This window comes from Schistocerca piceifrons, chromosome 10, assembly GCF_021461385.2.
Source record: "Schistocerca piceifrons isolate TAMUIC-IGC-003096 chromosome 10, iqSchPice1.1, whole genome shotgun sequence".
Classification (NCBI taxonomy): Eukaryota; Metazoa; Arthropoda; class Insecta; order Orthoptera; family Acrididae; genus Schistocerca; species Schistocerca piceifrons.
In genome coordinates, this window is record NC_060147.1 from 71,302,827 (window position 1) to 71,326,585 (window position 23,759).

The 23,759-nt window shown below is 47.3% G+C and overlaps 1 protein-coding gene and 1 pseudogene across 1 annotated transcript in view; both read left to right on the forward strand.

Annotated features, from left to right (window-relative positions):
• Positions 1–23,759, forward strand: part of LOC124718792 (homeotic protein ultrabithorax-like) — a 903,761-nt gene that overhangs the window by 306,105 nt on the left and 573,897 nt on the right. The gene's annotated exons all lie outside the window — the stretch shown is intronic.
• LOC124719130 lies at positions 3,013–3,130 on the forward strand (annotated as a pseudogene).

Sequence of the window (23,759 nt, forward strand, 5' to 3'; positions counted from 1 at the left end):
CGGGGGTGCGTGCCGCCAGCACCTCACGCATTGCGTATGAGCTCCAACTCACACGCATATATACGCTACTGGCCATTAAAATTGCTACACCAAGAAGAAATGCAGATGATAAACTGGTATTCATTGGACAAATGTATTATAGTAGAACTGACATGTGTTTACATTTTCACGCAATTTGGGTGCATAGATCCTGAGAAGTCAGTACACAGGACAACCACCTCTGGCCGTAATAACGGCCTTGATGCGCCTGGGCATTGAGTCAAACAGAGCTTGGATGGCGTGTACAGGTACAGCTGCCCGTGCAGCTTCAACACGATACCACAGTTCATCAAGAGTAGTGACTGGCGTATTGTGGCGAGCCAGTTGCACGGCCACCATTGACCAGACGTTTTCAATTGGTGAGAGATCTGGAGAATGTGCTGGCCAGGGTAGCAGTCGAACATTTTCTGTATCCAGAAAGGCCCGTACAGGACCTGCAACATGCAGTCGTGCATCATCCTGCTGAAATGTAGGGTTTCACAGGGATCGACTAAAGGGTAGAGCCACGGGTCGTAACACAACTGAAATGTAACATCCACTGATTAAACTGCCGTCAATACGAACGATAGGTGACCGAGACGTGTAACCAATGGCATCCCATACCATCACGCCGGGTGATACACCAGTATGGCGATGTCGAATACACGCTTCCAATATGCGTTCACCGCGATGTCGCCAAACACGGATGCGACCATCATAATGCTGTAGACAGAACCTGGATTCATCCGAAAAAATGACGTTTCGCCATTCGTGCACCCAGGTTCCTCGTTAAGTAGACCATCGCAGACGCTCCTGTCTGTGATGCAGCGTCAAGGGTAACCGCAGCCATGGTCTCCGAGCTGATAGTATATGATGCTGCAAACATCGTTGAACTGTTCGTGCAGATGGTTGTGCTCTTGCAAACGTCTCCATCTGTTGACTCAGGGATCGAGACGTGGCTGCACGATCGATTACAGCCATTCGGATAAGATGCCTGTCATCTGGACTGCTAGTGATACGAGGCGGTTGGGATCCAGCACGGCGTTCCGTATTACCCTCCTGAACCCACCGATTCCATATTCTGCTAACAGTCATTGGATCTCGAGCAACGCGAGCAGCAATGTCGCGATACGATAAACCGCAATCGCCATAGGCTACAATCCGACCTTTATCAAAGTCGGAAACGTGATGGTACGCATTTCTCCTCCTTACACGAGGCATCACAACAACGTTTCGCCAGGCAACGCCGGTCAACTGCTGTTTGTGTATGAGAAAGCGGTTGGAAACTTTCCTCATGTCAGCACGTTGTAGGTGTCACCACCGGCGCCAACTTTGTGTGAATGCTCTGAAAAGCTAATAATTTGCACATCACAGCATCGTCTTCCTGTCGGTTAAATTTCGCGTCTGTAGCACGTCATCTTCGTGGTGTAGCAATTTTAATGGCCAGTAGTGTATTCAAAATATTAGTGGCAAACGTCTAGACGTGACAGACCACGCCATGAGGGACAACTTTTGCTAGAAACAGAATGTTCGCTGACGCTTACTAGTAACGCTAGGTGTCCTTTAGTAATCGACGCTCTTGAGAAGACGAGACTTAACAGGACTAGCGGGGTCTAATAACCTGGTGTGCAGTGTACTACATACTCCAGAAAATTGATTGATTTTCAATAAAAAAAAAAGAAACACAGTAATGAGTGTCTCTAATCGGGAACAGATATTTCGGAAGCGAATCAGGAACTTCCAGTTTTGCTATGCCTACCGTGTTTCACGAGGAGCAGATGTCTGGGTGGTAGGCAACACTTACTGCATATGAACGCTGCAGACTGCCTGCGCCGTGCCGCTCTCAGGGCATAAACGTATTGTGAGTAGGATTTCTAGTAAGGAACGTATGCTCGCGCTCTAGTCTTTTGGCGATAGTAATCCTGCTCTACGCACCGGAAACAGCCACTTGGCAAATGCACTTGCTTTTCTCTACTACTCACATGTCCGCAGCGATGCAGATAAGGCGTGGAATATATTAGGTGTTGCTATTACTTGCCAGATACGGGAAGTAATGAAGCTCGTAACTACATGTAAGTCTTGAGGGGAGGTAAGTTGATTTAGAAGCCATCATTCTGAATCAGAAAGAGTGCACTCCGATTTTTGATTTTTTAAAAATATTATAAGGACAGGCAATTTTACGAGCCTGCTGCGCCAGTACAACTGAAGTGCAAAAACTGGCATCAAACTGCCTGACAAGTCAAGTATGGAAGCTGCTCATACGTCTTGATAAAGCATAAATTACAGCGCCCAAATTAGCAAGAGTATACTCGTCCTGTTTGTGGGAATAAGAGCACATAGTGAGCTCCTAAAAACTGAATATCAAACCTTTCCGAAACTTTCTTCCGCTCACAACCCACAGAAAATAATGAAAGGAGAAAAGATCATTGATTACTGCATTTTCGCTCTACAAGCAGTGAAACCTCAGTTTCAAACTTGCGTTTTAATTAAGTATTTCTTTACTGCCAACTCTACTCACAACACATTTTACAAACAGTGTTCCTATATTCCACACAACGTACTTGCAAGATTATATCATTGTACAAAATACCTCAGGAGATATGACGTCATAAACATTGAAATACTTCATAAACTAGCTGTTTCCTAAGTGGAAGTTCGATTCTCTGTAGAACCGGAGAAGGTGTGGGTTACCGGTTCTGAAGAAGAAGGGGTCCGAAAACTTTTATTTAACAAAAAAAAAAAATTAAGTTTTAATGCGAACGTTTTAGGCTAGGCTTTAAAGTGACTGTTGTTGATATTAAATGAAACAATAAGTTTACTGTTATCACTCACTGTTTATTTACTTCCACAACGCGTTTCAAAGGTTTAAACCTCCATCATCAGGTGGATTTACATTTGTTAGTGTGATTGTGTGTGTGTGTGTGTGTGTGTGTGTGTGTGTGTGTGTGTGTGTGTGTGTTGTGATTTTTTGGAGGAACTTGAGGCTCTGTCTCCGCCAACGGCCTTGCCGCAGTGGTAACACCGGTTCCCGTCAGATCACCGAAGTTATGCGCTGTCGGGCTGGGCTAGCACTTGATTGGGTGACCATCCGGTCTACCCAGCGCTGTTGGCAAGCGTGGTGCGCTCAGCCCTTGTGAGGCAAACTGAGGAGCTACTTGACTGAGAAGTAGCGGCTCCGGACTCGGAAACTGACATACGGCTGAGGATGACACGGCGGCCGGTTAGTACCGTGGGGCCTTTATGGCTTGTTCGGGAGGAGTTAGTTAGAGTTGTGGCTCTGTCTCGAGTAGTCACAGGTTCCTATCACTGTCGTAACACATCACAAGTATACTGTCATATTGTCTTTACAAAATATGACATAAACAGCGAGAGTAAATAATTAAACGCAATGCAGTGGTGCTGGTTCCAGCACTGGAAAACTGTCCTCCCCGAGGCTGTGTTTTTCGTCATACGTTCCATTGGTGCAGCTCATGTTAATGACGATCATGAGAGGGCGTTCGCGCTGTAGGAATTTCGGCACGCGCCTGCTGCGTGCGAACACGGTGCAGCCCTCATTTGTACGTCAGCGCCGCCACAGACGCGTGCGGTCTGGGATGAGAGAGAGAGAGAGAGAGAGAGAGAGAGGACACGGCCACAAATTTTGGCGGCGCACACGGGAGTTGTCGCTTGCTTTACTGCCGCAAACCACGGCCGCAAATGAGAAATTCCTGGCCATCCACAACTCAGCCGCACCGCGGTGGCCCCGCGGCCACCGTAAACACAGCACAGCCGCGCGCCGCCGTCGGCGTCGGCGTCGTTGGGTGACGTCGAGCGCGACCCGCCGTCTCCGCCATCGCAGGTGGCTCTCCGGCAGCTCCAGCGCTGGAGTGTTGCTGTCGATCACTGGACGGCTCTTCTGTACGCCGACGTCACCGCGAAAAAAAATTGCAACTTGTTGTATTGCACTGTTGATACGTAACTGCAAGAACATTCCTCTCTACCATAGCGCAACTTTCCTGTGTATCAACGGTAGCTGACAGAGACAAATTTCTTGTCACAAATCGGCACAGATATAGGAAGCATCGCTCGTTTCGTCGCACCATGTCTGGCGAACCATGAACGAAGAGCAACAGACAGTATCCATATTTTCGTAAAGCGCTACATACATTGCCCTCCTGTAGACTGTCAACGAGGGTTCGAGCATACTGTATAGGTTCTCAGATAAGTGAGTATCTCGAAGATTTTGTAACTGGTTGGCTGGTTGATTTGGGGGTTGGGGGGGGGGGGGGGGGGGGGGGAGGGGACCAAACAGCGAGGTCGTCGCTCCCATCGGATTACAGACGGATGGAGAAATATGTCGGCCTTGCCCTTCCATAGGAAGAATTCCGGCATTTGCCCGAAGCGATTTAGGGAAATCACGGAAAACCTAAATAGGATGGCTGGAGGCGGGTTTGCACCATCCTCCTCCCGAACGCGAGTCCAGTGTTCTAACTACTGCGCCACGTGGCTCGGTTTTCAAGTGATGGAACCCAGTTCGTTGTCCTGGATGGCGAGTGTTCGTCGGAGACAAACCTACCGTTCGAAGTACCCCAGGATAGTATGACAGGACCGCTCGTGTTCCCTACACATGGTGAACATTGGCAAAACAGGCAAACTGCAGACACGGTTCAAGTGGCTCAAATGGCTCTAAGCACTGTGGGACAACATCTGAGGTCATCAGTCCCCTAGGTTTGAACTACCTAAACCTAACCTAAGGACATCACACACATCTATGCCCGAGGCAGGATTCGAACCTGCGACCGTAGCAGTCGCACGGTCCCGGACTGAAGCGCCTAGAACCGCTCGGCCACACTGGCCAGCTTAGTTATAAAAGCACTTATCACTTGCTCTCTTAGTCTAATATATGACTGCAAGAACTGTGATATGGTCCATCGCACAGCTTTCGTGTATACCAGCATAAGAATCAGTAGAATTTTCTCAGGTTGCATTAGACCGTCACAGTGGCGAGAGCTTAATTTCTCCCAGTGATCTCCTATATGTTGAGGTAAATACCAAAAGAACTATCCAGTGCTGGTTTCTTTGCTGATAGATAATATCTGTAACGTTACTTTCGGTTACTGCGAAACTCTCCAGTGTGTCAACTCCATTCGTAGAACGATCGTCCCGATATATATATAATCACTCCCTGCTCGTTAGAGCTGGACGGGATTTTAGAGAACTTTGTACATAGTTCCACTGGACTCTATCGATACGTGGTGTCTATGCCGCTGTTCTTGACGCGACACTGAGAACCATAAAAAAACTGTACAGAAACGAAAATGAGATTTTCAAATGGCTCTGAGCACTATGTGACTTAACTTCTTAGGTCATCAGTCGCCTAGAACTCAGAACTAATTAAACCTAACTAACCTAAGGACATCACACACATTCATGCCCGAGGCAGGATTCGAACCTAAGACCGTAGCGGTCGCCGGGCTCCAGACTGTAGCGCCTAGGACCGCACGGCCACTCTGGCCGGCTGAGATTTTCACTCTGCAGCGAATGTGCGCTGATATGAAATTTCGTGACAGATTAAAAGCCGGCCGCGGTGGTCTCGCGGTTCTAGGCGCTCAGTCCGGAACCGCGCGACTGCTACGGTCGCAGGTTCGAATCCTGCCTCGGGCACGGATGTGTGTAATGTCCTTAGGTTAGTTAGGTTTAAGTAGTTCTAAGTTCTAGGGGACTGATGACCAGAGATGTTAAGTCCCATAGTGCTCAGAGCCATTTGAACCATTTGACAGATTGAAACTGTGTGACGGACCGAGACTCGAACTCTGGACCTTTGCCTTTCGCAAGGAAGTGCTCTATCATTGGAACTACCAAACCACGACTCACCCTCCCGTCCTCATAGCTTCACTTCTGCCAGTACCTCGTCTCCTACCTTCCAGACTTTACAGAAGCTCTCGTGCCATGTCTCCGAAATATCCTAGTTCTGCAAGGTTTGCACGAGAGCTTCTGTGAAGTTTGGTAGGTAGGAGACGAGGTCCTGGCGGAATTAAAGCTATCAGAACGGGGTGGGTCGTGCTTGGGTAGCTCAGTTGGTAGTGAACGTGCCCGCGAATGGCAAAGGTCCCGAGTTCGAGCCTCAGTCCGGCACACAGTTTTAATCTGGCAGGAATTTTGTACAGAAATGGTTTGATTGAACTTACCGATACCGGTTGTAGGCTTTGATCCGTGTCGTGATGATGATGATGTGGTGTGCTACGTTATTCGCGGATAAACAGAAAGAGAACACTATCTGCTCAATTTGACGTAACACACCACATCAACAATATGTCACGGGCTACAGCCGACATTCGGTATCGCTATGTTCAATTGACGTGCACCTGTACTGCCGAGGGGCAGAGCTGTGGTACTGTGCTATTCGGCCGACCAGCGCGTCCTTTGCGCGAAACGGCCATCAGGTGTCCACACACAGAGTAGTGAGCGGCGAAACGCGCTCCGGCTGTTTCGACCCTGGGGCGGGAATTAATTCTAAGCAATGCAAAGTGCCGCGCCGTCCGCTCGGCTTCGGCGCCCGGGGCGCTCCGTGCTGCGCGCGGGCCGGGGGTTCCCCGGGGCGGTTCGTGTCCGCGCGCTGACGTGACGTCACGTCACGTGACGCGGAGGCGTCGTTTGTATGCGCCGCCCGGCGCCCTCCTTTCTCCATCGAAGGAGCTCCACGTCGGCCCGGAATGTGCGCGAGAAATCGCTGTGTGCCCCCAGGCGCCGTCCGGATAACACCGTGGCGAACGGATTTCACTACGGACTGCGATCTAAGCGTGGCGGGGCAGGTAGATGGAACAGTGTATCGGAATGATGAAATTATTTTCGAGGGGATGTGAAGCAGAGGACGCGGTTGCGCTTCAGCTATCACGACTTGCCTCTGTAGTCGAGCTTTTTTAATACATGAATTTCGCAGGAAATGACGATTTGACCCTTGCTGGACGTGAATCGTAATTAGCAACAAGGAAGAAATAGTCCCTCATAACAGCTACTGAGGTACCTTTACATTGTCATTGAAGTGGAGTTGCCTTGGTAGATTGGCTGAAAAGTCAACCTAATCCATATAAATGTTGCTCTATGTATTTCGAGGTGCTCAGCTCAATAGACGGTTCTTTCTTCCTGTAACTGAAGCCTGTGATATACCCCGTCGGTTTCAACGAAATAGACCATCAAAACGACGGATGTAATGACCCACTGCAATTAGATACATACCACAACAACGATTAAAGTTATTCTCATAACATCACCTTCGTTGCCTTTTGCGGCTCACAACCAAACTGTCAGCTTTCTACCTAAACTAGACCACTAACTACGCTACGGATTATTAATTAAAAAGCTCTAAGATTTTCTCTTTTTTTCCGGTTTCCGTAGTTCCTTATTTGCTACAAAATTCGCGGAGGTTTTGTTCCGTCTCTGCAAATAAATGAAGGTAGTTCGTGTTTTACCATACGTGTTTCGCTTCTTTTATTTATGAAGCATCTTCATTGACCTGTAATACATGTTTATATATTTATAACAAATAAATTATGCAGTAGTTAGAAATATTTTACTACGTTACGATTTCTTTTACTTTCGTAGCACAAATTTCATAAAGCTGTCCTACGAAAGTAATTTCTATTCTGAAGAACAAGAGAAAACGCGAGAAAATGTAACATAGTAACATATTTGTAACTGCTACATAATGAATTCATTATACATATACAAACAAACATGTATTACTGACCACTGATAATGGTTCATAAATAAAAGAAGTGAAATGCAATGGCAAGAAACAAACTTCCTTCATTTAGTTGTGAAGACAGAACATGCTGTTGTTGTTGTTGTTGTTGTTGTTGTTGTTGTTGTGGTCTTCAGTCCAGAGACTGGTTTGATGCAGCTCTCCATGCTACTCTATACTGTGCAAACTTCTTCATCTCCCAGTACCTACTGTAGCCTACATCCTTCACAATCTGCTTAGGTATTCATCTCTTGGTCTCCCTCTACGATTTTTACCCTCCAAGCTTCCCTCCAACATTAAATGATGATCTATTGATGCCTCAGAACAAGTCCTACCAACCGATCCCTTCTTCTAGTCAAGCTGTGCCACAAATTTCTCTTCTTCCTAATTCTGTTCAATACTTCCTCATTAGTTATGTAATCTACCCATCTAATCCTCAGCACTCTTCTGTAGATATACATTTCGAAAACTTCTATTCTCTTCTTGTCCAAACTATTTATCGTCCATGTTTCATTTCCATACATGGCTACACTACATGCACATACTTCCAGAAACGACCTCCTGACACTTAAATCTATACCCGACGTTAAAAAATTTCTCTTCTTCAGAAACGCTTTCCTTGCCATTGCCAATATACATTTCATATCCTCTCCACTTCGACCATCATCGGTTACTTTGCTCCCCAAATAGCAAAACTCCTTTACTACTTTAAGAGTCATATTTCCTAATCTAATTCCCTCAGCATCACCCAACTTAGTTCGACTACATTCCACTATCCTCGTTTTGCTTTTGTTGATGTTCATCTTACATCCTCCTTTCAAGACACTGTCCATTCCGTTCAGCTGTTCTTCCAGGTCCTTTGCTGTCTCTGGCAGAATTACAATGTCATCGGGGAGCCTCAAAATTTGTATTTCTTCTCCATGGATTTTAAGTCGTGCTCCGAATTTTTCTTTTGTTTTCTTTACTGCTTGCTCAATATACAGACTGAATAACATCGCAGAGAGGCTACAACCCTGTCTCACTCCCTTCCCAACCATTGCTTCTCTTTCATGCCCCTCGACTCTTATAAATGCCATCTGGTTTCTGTACAAGTTGTAAATAGCCTTTCGCTCTGTGTATTTTGCCCCTGCCACTTTCAGAATTTGAAAGAGAGTATTCCAGTCAACATTGTCAGAAGCTTTCTCTAAGTCTACAAATGCTAGTAATGTAGGTTTGCTTTTTCTTAATCTATCTCCTAAGGTAAGTCGGGCTCTGAGCACGATGGGACTTAACAGCTATGGTCATCAGTCCCCTAGAACTTAGAACTACTTAAACCTAACTAACCTAAGGACAGCACACAACACTCAGTCATCACGAGACAGAGAAAATCCCTGACCCCGCCGGGAATCGAACCCGGGAACCCGGGCGTGGGAAGCGAGAACGCTACCGCACGACCACGAGCTGCGGACTAAGGTAAGTCGTGGGGTCAGTGTTGCCTCACGCGTTCCAACATTTCTACGGAATCCGAACTGATCTTCCCCGAGGTCGGCTTCTACCAGTTTTTCCATTCGTCTGTAAAGAATTCATGTTACTATTTTGCAGCCGTGGCTTATTAAACTGATAGTTCGGTAATTTTCAAATCTGTCAACACCTGCTTTCTTTGGGATTGGAATTATTATATTCTTCTTTAAGTCTGAGGTATTTCGCCTGTGTCACACGTCTTGCTAAGCAGACAGAACATATCTCCACGACATTTTAGATTTCGTTGCCACATTCTTTGGTTCTGCCAGTTTACAATGTCAGCTTTCCAACCTAACCTGGACTTGGGGCTACACTACAGACCAATCTGCCGACAGAATCCACAGTGCAGTAAATATTATTAACAAAACAAAATATTATCAGTATTCTGTTCTTCTCACACACATATGATCTGATACACCACATCATCATTACGTCAACAGTCAGAGGGAGTTCAATTGACCCATTTTGGACAAACCTCTGCAGTAGGTTCGATACACGTGTCTAGAGTGAAGCAAACAAGTTGACTCCTCTTTGCTAGCCCTTACACGTTTTCGTAGCTTAACAGTTAAAAAATAATTAACAGCGAGTATTTCAACTACATTTATGCTGACAGAATCACCACCTGTCAAAGTGTCGCATATCGTCTTAACTGAATATAATCATGGCTGTATGAGCGTTTTCTCGAGCCGGGGAACACTGAATCCCCCGGCACAGTGCAGACAACAAACGTTCCGATTCAGACCACAGCCTCCACTGTCCCTGGTGCGATGAAAACACGGACTCATACCGTAGCTACCACACTTTTACGGGCAGATTATTACGTAATTGTCCGACAAAACACAATATATGGCGAGCGGACATGTTATATATTTTTTTCTCCTAATTACGAAGCTGGTTGCCTACCTAGCAAACGTAGCAAGCCGCACGAGCACAGCCGAGGTGTGGAAACTACCGAAAAAAAAGTTGTAGGACAAAAAAAAATTCCGAGAACGCCATCCATCGACGCGCATTTTTATTTTTCCTTTCGGCTTATGGAGGGAAAAGGGCTACGAGGTGTAGATGGTAGTAACATACACTGCAATAATATACGCGCGCACACACACACACACACGCACGCACACACACACACACACACACACACACACACACACACACACACACACACACACAGAACAGAGGCGTGCTCGCCCACCCACATCACGCATATAAAACTCTTTCGCGAAATTAAAACGTGGACCGAGCGAAAGGCAATTATTTTTCCCACCCCCCCTCCCTACTTCTCCCCGCCCCAGCCGCCCCCCCCCAAAAACCCACCCCCTTGTACCCCCTCCCCTCCCCCTACTTTTTTCGATATTTTTTAAAGCGTTCGTCGCCACGTCGGCTATATATAGATGTAGCGAAGAGCGGACGGCACCATTTGCGCCGAGCTATATACACATATATTTGTAGCCGGCGTTTTCTGCAGGAGGAAGGGAGGAGAGAGATGGGGGCGAACTAGTGGATATGATAAAATGCGCGAAACTTCACAGATTATTAACTTCGAACCGGTGATAAAGTACGAAAGCTGTGCCGCGAACAATGCAGAGGCAGAGAAATTTTTTTGGCTCACCCAGCGGGCAGTCGCTCCGTAATACTTATGTCTCTGATACACGGCCATGTACAGCGGAATGCGGCAACTAGAAAGACAGTTCGCTAGTTCCGACGTCTATATTTTTACAGTCTTTTTCTTTTCCTGGCTCAAATGCGTGAAAAATCCAGTTTTCAACGGATTTATATTAAATGTAAAAAATTTCATAGACGGTGGAATTTTGTGGTATGACAGTAGCGTATCTCTTGGTGAGAGCTTTTACAGGATAATTACGATTCGTGCAGCAAATTCAGTTTCCAAAAATGCGTATAAATGTAGTGAAGAACGTCTCAGGCGAAAGACAACGGAAAAAAGTGACAGCTAGAACAAGGGAATTGGCATATGTGGATGAATACTATACCGTACTATGTTGCAATGCATGTGAAATTTACGGGTTTATTGTAAATGATTGAGGCGATTTCTCAGATTTGCTGTGACATATTGTCACAGCGCTTTGCACCTATATTGAACTAAAAACGTTTTTTCGACATATTGCAGGTACTCCGTGCGTGACACGTTACTGATTCTGCAGATATCAAGTCCATAATGACATTCTCCCCAAGCAACGAGCAGCATGTCCCTTTGAATGATTGTTGTAGGGAGAATTTAGTCGGACGAACCGTGGAAACGTTGAACTAGTGTCAACGGTTAATCCATCCACCACCGGGAAACAGCGGTGGAAGTGGGAAGTTAGCTCAGTCTGTCTTCCACGAGCAGTTGTAGGATCGGTACTGGCTACTGTGTTGCTGCGTATCTGTGAAAACTGATCTTCTACGACGCCGGCTTTTACAAGATTTTCCATTCTTCTCTAAATAGTTCGTACCAATACTTTGTAACCGTGGTTATTAAACTGATGGTTCGATGCTAACGACAGATGGTGACTCTCTTATGTTGAATCCTCTTAAACGGCAAGTGCACCGAATGCGAACAAAACACTTGTAAATAAGAGAGTATTTGGAATAGACTCTGCACTCCAGTCGACGATTTGCTTCACTGAGGAGACTCATGATTAATAGAATATCTTCAGTATGTGTCCTTTCAAGATGACTTGTCCAGTCGAAGCTCTGGTCTCCAATGGCTCTAATGGCTTGACTGTCGACGGGACGTTAAATCCATACCTCTTTTTCCTCCTTCCCTCCCTCCCTCGCTGCCTTCATCCCTTCCTATAGACGTCACACGGATACCAGGGTGTGAGAACGGCCGCAGACCGTGGCTTTTATTTTTCCTTCTTCGGCACACGTCACTTCAACGCGCGTCTTCTGAACAAATCCGGAGAGGTTACGGTTTCTTTTAAAGGGGATGCGTGCCAAGAAAGCGCCATCGAAACCAGGCCGAGCTCTCTTTGCAACGTCACAACCGCTAGACGCCGTCTTCTGGAATGTCGTCCCTCCTGCCCAGGTGAGAGATAGCGGTGAGTGAAGAACGTGCTAGCTAGACAGCCGCAAGCGAACAACAAAAATCGCGAAGCATACTAATATTCCAGAATGAGATTTTCACTCTGCAGCGTAGTGTGCGCTGATATGAAACTTCCTGTACCTAGTCTTCTACCTGGCAGAAGTAAAGCTGTGAGGACGGGTCGTGAGTCGTGCTTGGGTAGCTCAGTTCGTACAGCACTTGCCCGCGAAAGGCAAAGGTCCCGAGTTGGAGACTCGGTCCAGCACACAGTTTAAATCTCCCAGGAAGTTTCAAAATCAGCGCACACCCCGCTGCAGAGTGAAAATTTCATTCGGGAAACATCCCCCATTCTGTGGCTAAGCCATACCTCCGCAATATCCTTTCTTCCAGTAGTGCTAGTCCTGCAAGTGTCGCAGGAGAGCTTCTGTGAGGTTTGGAAGGTAGGAGACGAGTTGCTGGCGGAAGTAAAATTGTGAGGACGGGTCGTGAGTTGTGCTTGGATAACTCAGTTGGTAGACCACTTGCCTGCGAAAGGCCCGAGTTCGAGTCTCGGTTCGTCACACAGTTTTAATCTGCCAGGAAGTTTCAGTTGTTGTTTCCTTGCTTGCTTACTTGTTTTTTGACACCGTATTCGAAAAACAAAATTGTTTATTGCAACAGTTCATTGTTTTAATTCAATAGATATCATAATATATCTTTGTTCGGTCATTTAATTAGTTAATACGGTGTGTTGGTGGCCTACATAAAAGCTGGTAAAAGGCAAGACCGATTAACAAAGTTTTCGAATTTATGGACAGTTTTTTTTTGTGTTTTACTCGAAAGTATGTAAAGGTAACGTATCTAGTTACTACACCACTGCCTTCAGTTTTAGTCGTGAAATGGGCGTAAGGGGGTAATAACAATGGAAACGCAGTGGACAAGTGGGGCGTTCTTTACCTCATAGGTCAGCTTCTCGCCTGCTTCTTCCAGCATACACCAGCGGCTATACTTTCTACCACAGATGGTTTCCGAAGGTTGCTGTAAAAAACATTAATTGTAGTAAACAACAATAATTGTAGTCTGAACCGCTGGCCAAACAAAATTATTGCCAAAGGGACTGTCGGCTACAAATTGACTGCAAATTCTGCAGGCTGCGTTTACACACTCGCTGAGGTAACCCTTCGTATTATACAATAAAAATTACGTCTTGCAAGGACTTCAGAGTTTTTCACATGCTACACATACAGATAGATAGTATCGGTAACTTTCGAAGCGTAGGATGCTGGTACCAGAGTAAAATACCATAACACGCAAAGTCACGTATGGAAGTTGGCGGTTTAATGGCGAGGGCGTATATACATTTTTTACGCTACCTGCCGGGCCAAGCACAGTAGAACACCTGCCGCTGGGAAGAACAATGGGCGCTGCGCCTGTTACAAACAGGCCAGGCCGTTCGACAAGTAAATCCGTGCAGCACAGCATAGCACAGCCATGCCATAACTCGGGGGAGGGGGCGGGGGCGGGGGAGTGGAAGACTTTTTGGCGCCAGGGTAGCGGCTATCGTTCACGGCGCGCACAAAGGCCGCAGCTGCGAGGACAAAGGGCCGATGAAGCGGAGCTGCGTTCGGTACTGAAGGCCCCTGGTGCTCCGCCACCCGCCACACACCGCGTGCCAACATCGTGCATCTCCTGTCCCGGTCGCCAATACAGTGCACGCGGGAGTGTAGGTCTGCGATGCAGCGATTCCTGCGAGGGGTTACCTGTCCCTGCAGAATAACCGGCCTGCATCTGTTACTTCCCGTTGCCGTAGTTGCGTTCATTACGGAACTGCTGGTCGCAGACGTTATCCAGTAATAGCCGACGAGTGAGGTATCACAGTGGTAAGACCTTCGACACATATATGTGTAAGTAGGCTGTTTAGGTTTTTTTTTTATTGGGAACGGGACGTAGCACTCTGTATGAAAATCACTGGCTGTGCTGTGTGCAGTCTGTGGCTGGTTTACATTGTTGTTTGCTATTGTAGTGTTGGGCAGCTGGATGTTAGCAGCGCGTAGAGTTGCGCAGTTTGAGGTGAGCCGCCAGCAGTGGTGGATGTGGGGAGAGAAATGGCGAAATTTTGAGAGCGGGTGATCTGGACGTGTGTCCATCAGAGACAGTAAATTTGTAAGACTGGATGTCATGAACTGATATATATATATATAAAATGACTTTTGAACACTATTAAGGTAAATACATTGTTTGTTCTGTATCAAAATCTTTCATTTGCTAACTATGCCAATCAGTAGTTAGTGCCTTCAGTAGTTAGAATCTTTTTATTTAGCTGGCAGTATTGGCGCTCGCTGTATTGCAGTAGTTCGAGTAACCAAGATTTTTGTGAGGTAAGAATTCATGAAAGGTATAGGTTATTGTTAGTCCGGGCCATTCCTTTGTAGGGATTACTGAAAGTCAGATTGCGTTGCGCTAAAAATATTGTGTGTCACTTTAGTGAATGTCTGAGTACGTTCAGTTTTGCTCAGCTGTTTGAAAATCAGATAATGTAAGAGGTTTATCAGCGCAGTAATTCATTAATTTTTGTAAGGGAACGTTTCATATGGAAGGACAATGGTTCAGCTCCCAGTCGAAACAGCCAGATTTACTTTTTCCCTAAAATCGCCTAGGGTAAATACCGGAACGAAATCTTTGAAAAACAACTCGCTAGATCTCCTCCCCAATCCTTCTCAGTCCGTCTTTCTGCTCAATTTCTAATGACGTCGACGGAGCTTTGAACCATAATATTCCACGTCTTTGTTCCATCAGCTACTACACGATAAATGCTAGCCACGGACTTTTATATGGATTAGATATTTAGTGATTCACACCGAGTTATATTTGCGCAGTCTCTGATGTCATTAACTAACGTTGTATTACTCCATTTCGCTGAAAGAAACCTGGAGATGATGGTATTTCAACACAGTTGGAAGTTCTATCAAAAGGAATACAAAAGGAACCATCGCTGACCTGGTCATGATTCCAGTGGGGGTTGTTCGTCGTTGCCTTCGACCTGCTATGAAGTGTTTGTTGTTGTTGTTTTTTGTTCAGATGGTTGAAATGGCTCTGAGCACTATGGGACTCAACTGCTGTGGTCATTAGTCCCCTAGAACTTAGAACTACTTAAACCTAACTAACCTAAGGACATCACACACATCCATGCCCGAGGCAGGATTCGAACCTGCGACCGTAGCAGTCGCACGGTTCCGGACTGCGCGCCTAGAACCGCGATACCACCGCGGCCACCGTTGTTTTTTGTGGGAAGAGTTCAAACTGTGAGGTCATCGGTCTCGTCGGATCAGGGAAGGACGGGGAAGGAAGTCGGCCGTGCCCTTTCAAACGAACCACCGCGGCATTTTCCTGGAGTGATTTAGGGAAACCACGGAAAATTTAAATCAGAATGGAAGGGCGCGGGGTTGAACCGTAGTCCTCCCGGATGCGAGTCCAGTGTGCTAACCACTGCGCCACATGGCTCCGTATGAAGAGTGTATGTGTCCCATGTGGATGACTGTGATGACTGCTTGTTCAGTGTAGTGCAGGGTTTGTGTTGTTATGGATGAGGGGTAGGGAGAGGGTGAAACACAGCCCACTCTTCTCGAAGAGATTTAACGTCCCCACCCGACGAATGAATCCAAATCGACAGTGTCACATGTCCTCACTTCACGGGGCACTGCGGCGAGGTTTGGAATTTAATCCAACACATTCACATAGAGACTGCTAATGAGGAATTGAACCCCTCCGCCTCTCCTCTCCCTGCCGGCCAAATACTGAAAGTGAATATACCTGCAGGATTCAAACCGGATTATTTCCGAGTCAAGCCGAACAGCACAGGCATGCATTTGGGGCTTCGGATACGTACGTGCGTAAAGGAAATACTTCTAAATTAATTCCTTGAAATATGCTGTATTAGTTGTATATCTACTGTGCAGCGGTGACATATGACAAATTGTACTGGACCTTGACTCGAATCTGCATTTCTCACTTATCGCAGGTGGTCGCCTTGACCACCTCGACTATCAGCGCACGCTCCCCAGACTGACTGATAACTTCCATAAGCCACACTGTCTGCATCCTTACATCGCATTCCCTGTTGTGAGAATCCAAGCAATGTTGCGAGCATTAAGTAGTAACGAGATCTCGTATTAGCACTTCGGCTATCCGTGCACGATCCCTGGACCCATAGTTCTGTATGTCATACCTTCTGCGTCCTTATATCGTATCCACTATTGCGACAATCCAAGTAGTAATGCGAGCACTAGGTTATGAATTTAGAGGACTACGTTATGAGGATGTAGGCAGTGTGAGATATGGATATTTGTGTCGTCCAGATGCGTGCACGGATAGCCGAAGCGGTTAAGGCAACCATTCGAGATAAGCTAGAAATCGGGACCGGCCACAAAGTTTCGTACGTCACTGTCGGGTAGCAGCTGATGTCAAGGATTCCGCAGTCAGCGAAATAATTCTGAAGAATTTTACACAGCTGTTCAGTGTCAACAGTGTCTTTTCTTTCAGACGTGCATGTAAGCGTAAAAGAAACTTGCAAAATTATTTACACAGTATAGGTATGCAGGCTGTGATGGCTGTTGTCATTTATGGTCAAATTTTTATTTGTCAGTCAGCATTATATTCCCCTCCAAATTTTTCCAATATTAGATATTTCGACCGCTTTGCTGCAATCTTCTTCACGGTTCCACAAAGTTGCTGAATTCTAGTGATTTCACACAGTGTCATCCCAAATGCGAGTCCAGTGTTCTACCACTGCCCCAACTCACTGTATGTATGTGTGTGTGTGTGTGTGTGTGTGTGTGTGTGTGTGTGTGTGTGTGTGAGAGAGAGAGAGAGAGAGAGATATGGTATAAAGCGAGCGGAAATGCCTTTCATGTTTTACTATAGTTCGAACGCCCCGAAGAATTTCGCACAGCTGTTCACCGTCAACAGGGTCTTTTCTTTCAGACGTGCATGTAAGCGTAAAAGAAACTAGCAAAATTATTTACACAGTATAAGTATGCAGGCTGTGGTGGTTGTTGTCACTTATGGTCAAATTTTGATTTGTCAGTCGGCATCGTATTCCCCTCCAAACTTTTCCAATATTAGATACTACATATATAATATATTACTATAGTTCGAACGCCCAAATTCTATGATGCACATATTTTTATCAAAATGCCGCATACAAGTGTGTTTCCCGCCGCACCATCTTCCTGACATTTAATGAACTGCAGACTCTGTTTGTTACTGGAACCGAGAAAACACTTATTCGCGTTGAATTTGTTGATACCTGCTACGATACAACATTCCTACGCCGTTTCCCAACGTCACGGACTAGCTTATACACACACTCTCTCAACTATAGAGTAGTTAACCTATTGCGAGAATATTTGCCCGCATTTCTTCAGTTCCGCGTTGTACCAACTCTTACAAGAGGTAAGGGGGGGACGGGAGGTGGTAGAAGCGATCGACACAAGAGATAAGTTGCGCTACGGCCATCAAATTGGAATCAAAAGGCTACCGGGGTTGGATAGCGGAGTTAACGACCTTCGAACTGCTCCCGCGGCGAGATAGGGGTTCTGTTCCCGGTGTCGGACACTATCGGCGAGATCTCGATGCTAATCGGCCGCTGCGCGGGTAGCGGATTTTGCGGCCGCGGATTTTGCTGGCGGCTCCTGAGGCCGCGCGAGAGCGCCGTTCGGCCGGCGCATTAATTACTCGCTGCGCATGCGCGCCGCCGATGTCGGACCTGTTCTTTCATTACCGGCCGCTTCCCACGTGCATCGTTAATAAAATGCCGAGATTAATGGACTCGATAAACTCGGGAGCGTTCCGCGCCGCCTTACACAGCTCGACACTAACGCGCCGTGTACCGCGTTATATCTGGATTTCTCACGTCTGCAACATGGCCGTCCATCACCCGAACATCTGCAACCTTTGTCCTCTCCACCGTGGCTGGCAGGACTGACGCCATTCCCCTCCCCCCTCCCCCTCACCCCTCCCGAAAATTGCTCGCCAGGCTTTTCCCTATCACTGACGTAGCCTGCTACCTTTCTGTCTAATACCGGCTGCTCCACAGGGATCCGTTCTTGGTCCTGCCATAATGGAAACCGATCGTGGCAGCGAGGTCTGATCACTCCCTGCCTCCTACTCTCCCAACCCAAAACACTACTCACCCCACATTCCTCTTGCCATAACTGTCTCAGCCGTACTTCGCTTCCATCTGACACAATTTTGCTACTTTATGATGGTGTTCCACAGGGATCCACTCTGGATCCTCACTTGATTAAGTGCGACTGGGGTCACGAGAACTGACAGCTCTTCACTTTCACCCCCCCCCCCCCCCACTCCTTTCAGAAACTAAACTCCTAGGGTATCACTTGCCACATCTTTCACAGTTCCATCTTACTGACTGAGCGTATGACCCCAGATGTCAACACTTGTGATATCATTCCACAAGGGTCCGTTCTGGTTCTTCCCTTCATTGAGTGCGACCGTGGTCGGGGCAGGGCTAATTACTCCCCTGCACATTGCACTCCCCTCCCCTCCCCCCCCCCCCCCCCCCCGTGTTGAACCCACGAAAAGCAATCGCGACATTCCACTTGCCATATCCGTTATGGAAAACGCACTTTGCTTCCACAATGTCTAATTTCGAATGTTGCTGCTAGCGCCAATGTTCCTCAGGGATCCATTCTAGATCCTCCTATGATTAAGTCCGATCGTTGTAGAGATGTATGTTCACTCCCTCCCACCCCTCCCCTCCCCGAGCACCCACTTATACGGCGCCTTTTCCCTTGACTGCCACGAATATTGCTACTTGCGATGGTGTTCCACATGGGTGAGTTCTGGGTCCTTACGTGATTGAGTGCGAACGTGCCCGCAAGGGCTGACAACGGACTATGGCAGTGTCTTCAGCGGAATGATAAATCTTTCGTCCCCCTTCTCTCGACCAAAACAAACACGACACTCTACTCCACATGCATTTATTGCACTCTTCTATACCAAACTTAAGACACGACACTCACGCTCTGCAAACAGAACGTGGCCGGTAGTTGCGAATAAAGAATGCGTTTCCCATTGGTTGATCAGCTGTTTTGGGAGGAGGGGACCAAACAGCGAGGTCATTAATCCCATTGGATTAGGGAAGGATACGAAAGTAATTCGGCCATGCCTTTTCGAAGGAACCATCCAGTTATTTGCCTGAAGTGATTTGAGGAAATCACGGAAAACCTAAATCAGGATGGCCGGATGTGGGTTTGAACCGTCGTCCTCACATCAAACAATTCCTTGTGTTTTTTTCCATGGTCATTTGGTCTCGTGTGGCACGACATTCACGGTTCACAAAGTGGAAATGGGTCGTGGTTGTGAATAAAGAAAGCCTTTGCAATTTAAGCGGGTTAACAGCCAGAGAAAATCAATCCAAGTTGCCTCGTACCATTTTCCATGGTCACTTGGTCTCATATGACACCCAATTCACATAGGGAAGGCAGCCATCGTCTGCGAATGAGGAAAGTCTTCCCCACTGAAGCAGGTTAATCCCTAGGGTAGAGCCTAGCAAAGCATGTCATACGTCATTGACCATTGTCATCTTATAATAAATACTACTTCATGCGTGGCGAAGCTACACGTTTGCCTTACAGTAATACCGAGTAGTCTTGACAGAAGAGACTTAATGGCCATGAGTGCGGGTCATGGAGTGTAAGACGTGCTGCAGACAATTACCTTATGAGGAGTAAAAAAAAAAAAAGGAAAAGAGCATCTCGTGCGTCCAACATGTAGAGAGTGTTGGAAATTTCTGTTCGTTTCTGTGGTGAATTATATTTTTACTGCCAGGACAGCATTCCTAGGAGCCATTTGAAACTTTGAAAACTCATTGCCCAGTAGGGCACTTGTCAACGTTGAAGTTGCTCTTGAGCACTAGAATGGCCTGTTACGTCTGATGTTTCGAGAGGACGTAAACGCCTTCTCGCAACTGTATTCTCTAACGGCAACGGAACATTGTGGAGGAGGACGTATTGAGAAAGTTTGCTGGAAGACAATTTCCGTTGGTATTCCCACATACATTTTTTCCCCCAACGAAGAAAGACACAAAGCAGACACGAGTCCACCGACCGCTGCAGATAGCTCGCACGCGACAGTCCCGCACCTGCCGCCGCCCACGGCACCAAAACAAATATGGCTAAAGTTGGAGGCGACGCCCACCGCCGCCGACACGACACACGGGGATCGGAGATGAGATATTCCAGCACGGGATGGCAAGCTCCGCCCACCCGCCTCCCGATTCCAGATAAAAACGGCGCAGCCCAGTCGCCGCGGCAGGAAAATTGTTTTCCAATTCTTCCGGCCGCGGTCACGGGAACATCTTACGGCGCAAAAGGCCTGGTGTGGCGCATCTCTCAACCCGGCGCGATTGCTTTGCCGATAGGTTTGAGAGAGGCGTCCACCCAAAACTACTTCCTCCCACTGCACTTTAAAAACCCTCTGCCACCACCCTCCGCCCCTAAGCGGTGATGTACGTCACCCTGCAGAAGGAGTGAGGCGGTGGGGGAGCATCCAATCACTTACAGACGTCAGCAAACCGAGACAGCCAATCACTGTATGATATTATCAGACCTACAACGGAACCCTGTGGAACATCATCTCAGGCAACAGCGTTTGAGGTCAGACGGCCAGAAGGCGAGGTGCGCCTGTGACAGGTACGGAAAGAGGGACGTTGCGGGGGTGGAAGGGGTGGGGAGAGGCGGTAGGGGTGGAGGGAGGAGTGGTGGAAGTAATTTGGAGTGAAATGCTGTGGGAATTTCCGCACCGGTCAATGCTTCTCCCACACAGCGAAAGCCTCGCGGATACTAATTTCCGTAACAGGCACGTCGCCTCCTCCCTTGTTCTCCCTTCCCCCACTACCCTGTCCCCGCCGCTGCTACTACTTAGAGACACAGCCAGTTGTACATATATGCTCTATGTTTATCTTTCGCCAGTGACAATCGAATGCAAAGTGTTTTGAGGTCTCACTCTTTATATCGTTTATGCTGCCGGGCCGTCGGACAACGTCACACACAACCACACAGACACGCGTATGCACCACACACGTAAACGTGTGTGTGTGTGTGTGTGTGTGTGTGTGTGTGTGTGTGTCGGAAGCCTCGCGTATTTCCAGCAGCCAGGCCCCTTGCTCGCAACTGCAATTTAGGAAATTGGCTCCGAATTGAATTTAATTTTTATGCAAATTGGGTAGGCAGTGGTAAAGTGGACGGGCCCCGGTAGTTGCACATTTATGAGAGGCGAACCGCGCTACAACGAGCCCGCAGGCCACGCGAGCGCGCGCCTCTCTACCCTTTTCTGTTTTTTTTTCGTGTTTTCTTCGCCGCTTTTGCTTCATATATATATTTATTCTCTTTATAATTTTTGTTTTTCGTTTCGTTCCTTAACCGCAAGAGGTCCGGCCGCCTTTGCAGCGAACTCTGGGAAAATTGGCGGAGATTGGTCTCGGCAAGAGTTGTAGGCAATAATGCGGCAATCTGGTTGTGAACGGCCGTGAATTAGCATCTCAATTACACGGCAATACGTCTGCCCCCTTTTTATTTTCTCGTCGCGCCGTCTTTAATCAGTGCACGGAACACGAGAGGGGGAGGAGGAGCATACGGCCTTGGCGTAAGCACTCATCACATTTGCTACACGCGTAATTTGATACGCTCCAGTGGAGAGAGTAACTTGATGCCTGGAATGGTTTTATAAAGATGTGACTGCCGCCTGTGGTGCCATAACAGGGCAGCCGCTATGACTTTCTGTCGCTCTGCTCAGTTTACTTCCCCATTTTTGCGTTCGTTCTGGTTGTGCACAGGAAGGAATAATTGTTCAAATCTTCTTCAGGTTATGAGCCGGGCCGTGGTGTCGTTTTGCTGCAATGTAAATACGTATTTCCTAATTGTCATCTTGTAAGCCTGAAGATGAAGAGTAAGAAACTCGTCGAAACGTTCCAGCAACACGACACTACCGCAAGACTGACAACCTGGGATGATTTTATGAACGACATTCGCCGTGCAAGCCTGCATTTCCCTATGGCTTTTACTGAGTTAAACCTCCCGTCGAAAATGAGGTGCTTGGAGACGGAGAACAACTTCGGATAGGGGTGTGGAAATCGGCAGTGTCTTTTCCTAAGGAAATGCCCAGGCCTTTCCCTATGCTGTTTAGGAAAACGACGGAAAATCTAAATCTTGAGACAGCGAATCATACTGCCTTCGTTCCGAACGCGAGTCCATTGTGTTACCCCTGTGCCACTGCTTTCGACACGTGTAGGAAGTTTCAAGCGGTCTTATTAACTTTTTATAAAGGACGAACTTTTTCGCTTCAGTTACGTTTTAATGTCAGTACGCAATTTTCGAACTCAAATGTGTGTTCGCTGAATTAAACCGAAACGTCCTTTCACGCTCGTCAGCGAATATCGCACAATTCCACATCTGCAACAGTGGATAGATACAGATTCTGTGTAGAGCTCGAAATGAGGAAGTGTAAGTGTAAATCGTCGAATGACAAAATGTATTCGCTACCTCACTCCGTGTCGCTAACTACATTGCCCAGTCACATTAAGATGACCACCTGTCAGAAGGCTGAGTAACCAACTTCGGCAGTGCGGACCGCAGGAGCCGATCTGTGAGTTTCTGGAAGTTACCGACAGGGATGTGGAGCCATGTCGGCCCCAGTGCCTTGGCCAGATGCCTAGGTTTCTCGGTTGAGGACCCACGGCGCGTACAGCCCGATTTAGATGGTCCCACACAGATTTTCGATTGGGTTTAGATACGGCGGTATGGTGATCTGGGGAACAAGGTAAATTCATCCTGGTGTCTTCCGAACCACGACCGTGCACTACAAGCTGTGACACGTTTCATTTTCTGCTGGTGGGTGCTATCGTGCCGAGGAAAAACAAACTCCATGAACGGGTGGAGTAGGTCCTCCAAGGATAGATGCATACTTGTGTTGATCCGTTGTGGCTCCCAGAATGACAAGGTCACCCAGGGATATCCACGAAAACATTCCTCATACCATAACGCTCCCTTTTACTGCCTAACAATTCCGGGTGTGTGGTTGCAGGGTGTGCGGTTTCAGATATCACGTGGCTGTTAAGGAAGTTAGTAACTGCGGAGCATCCTCTGTGTGGGAGGAGCATTTACCGGGTCGGAGGTTACCACACCATTTCACTCGGAATTACTTCTTTCTATACTCGACCCTCCACCCTCACAGGCGCCTCTTGCCTCTTGGCCATCTGACGTCGAACTTCGTTGCCTGAGAGGTTGTTTCCCACGGTTTCGTTCTCGGTCTGATAGTACCAGGCAGTGACTGGCTGTCTCGTACACGCCAGCGGACATCTGCCCAAACGAGCATAAAACGTTGTTCTTTTGAAAAGGCCACCTGCCGCCACTAAATGGACGTGCAGGTGCGGTACGGCATGCAAATACCAGCATTCGTCTCTTTTGCCGGTCGCTGTGACCGAGTAGTTCTAGGCGCTTCAGT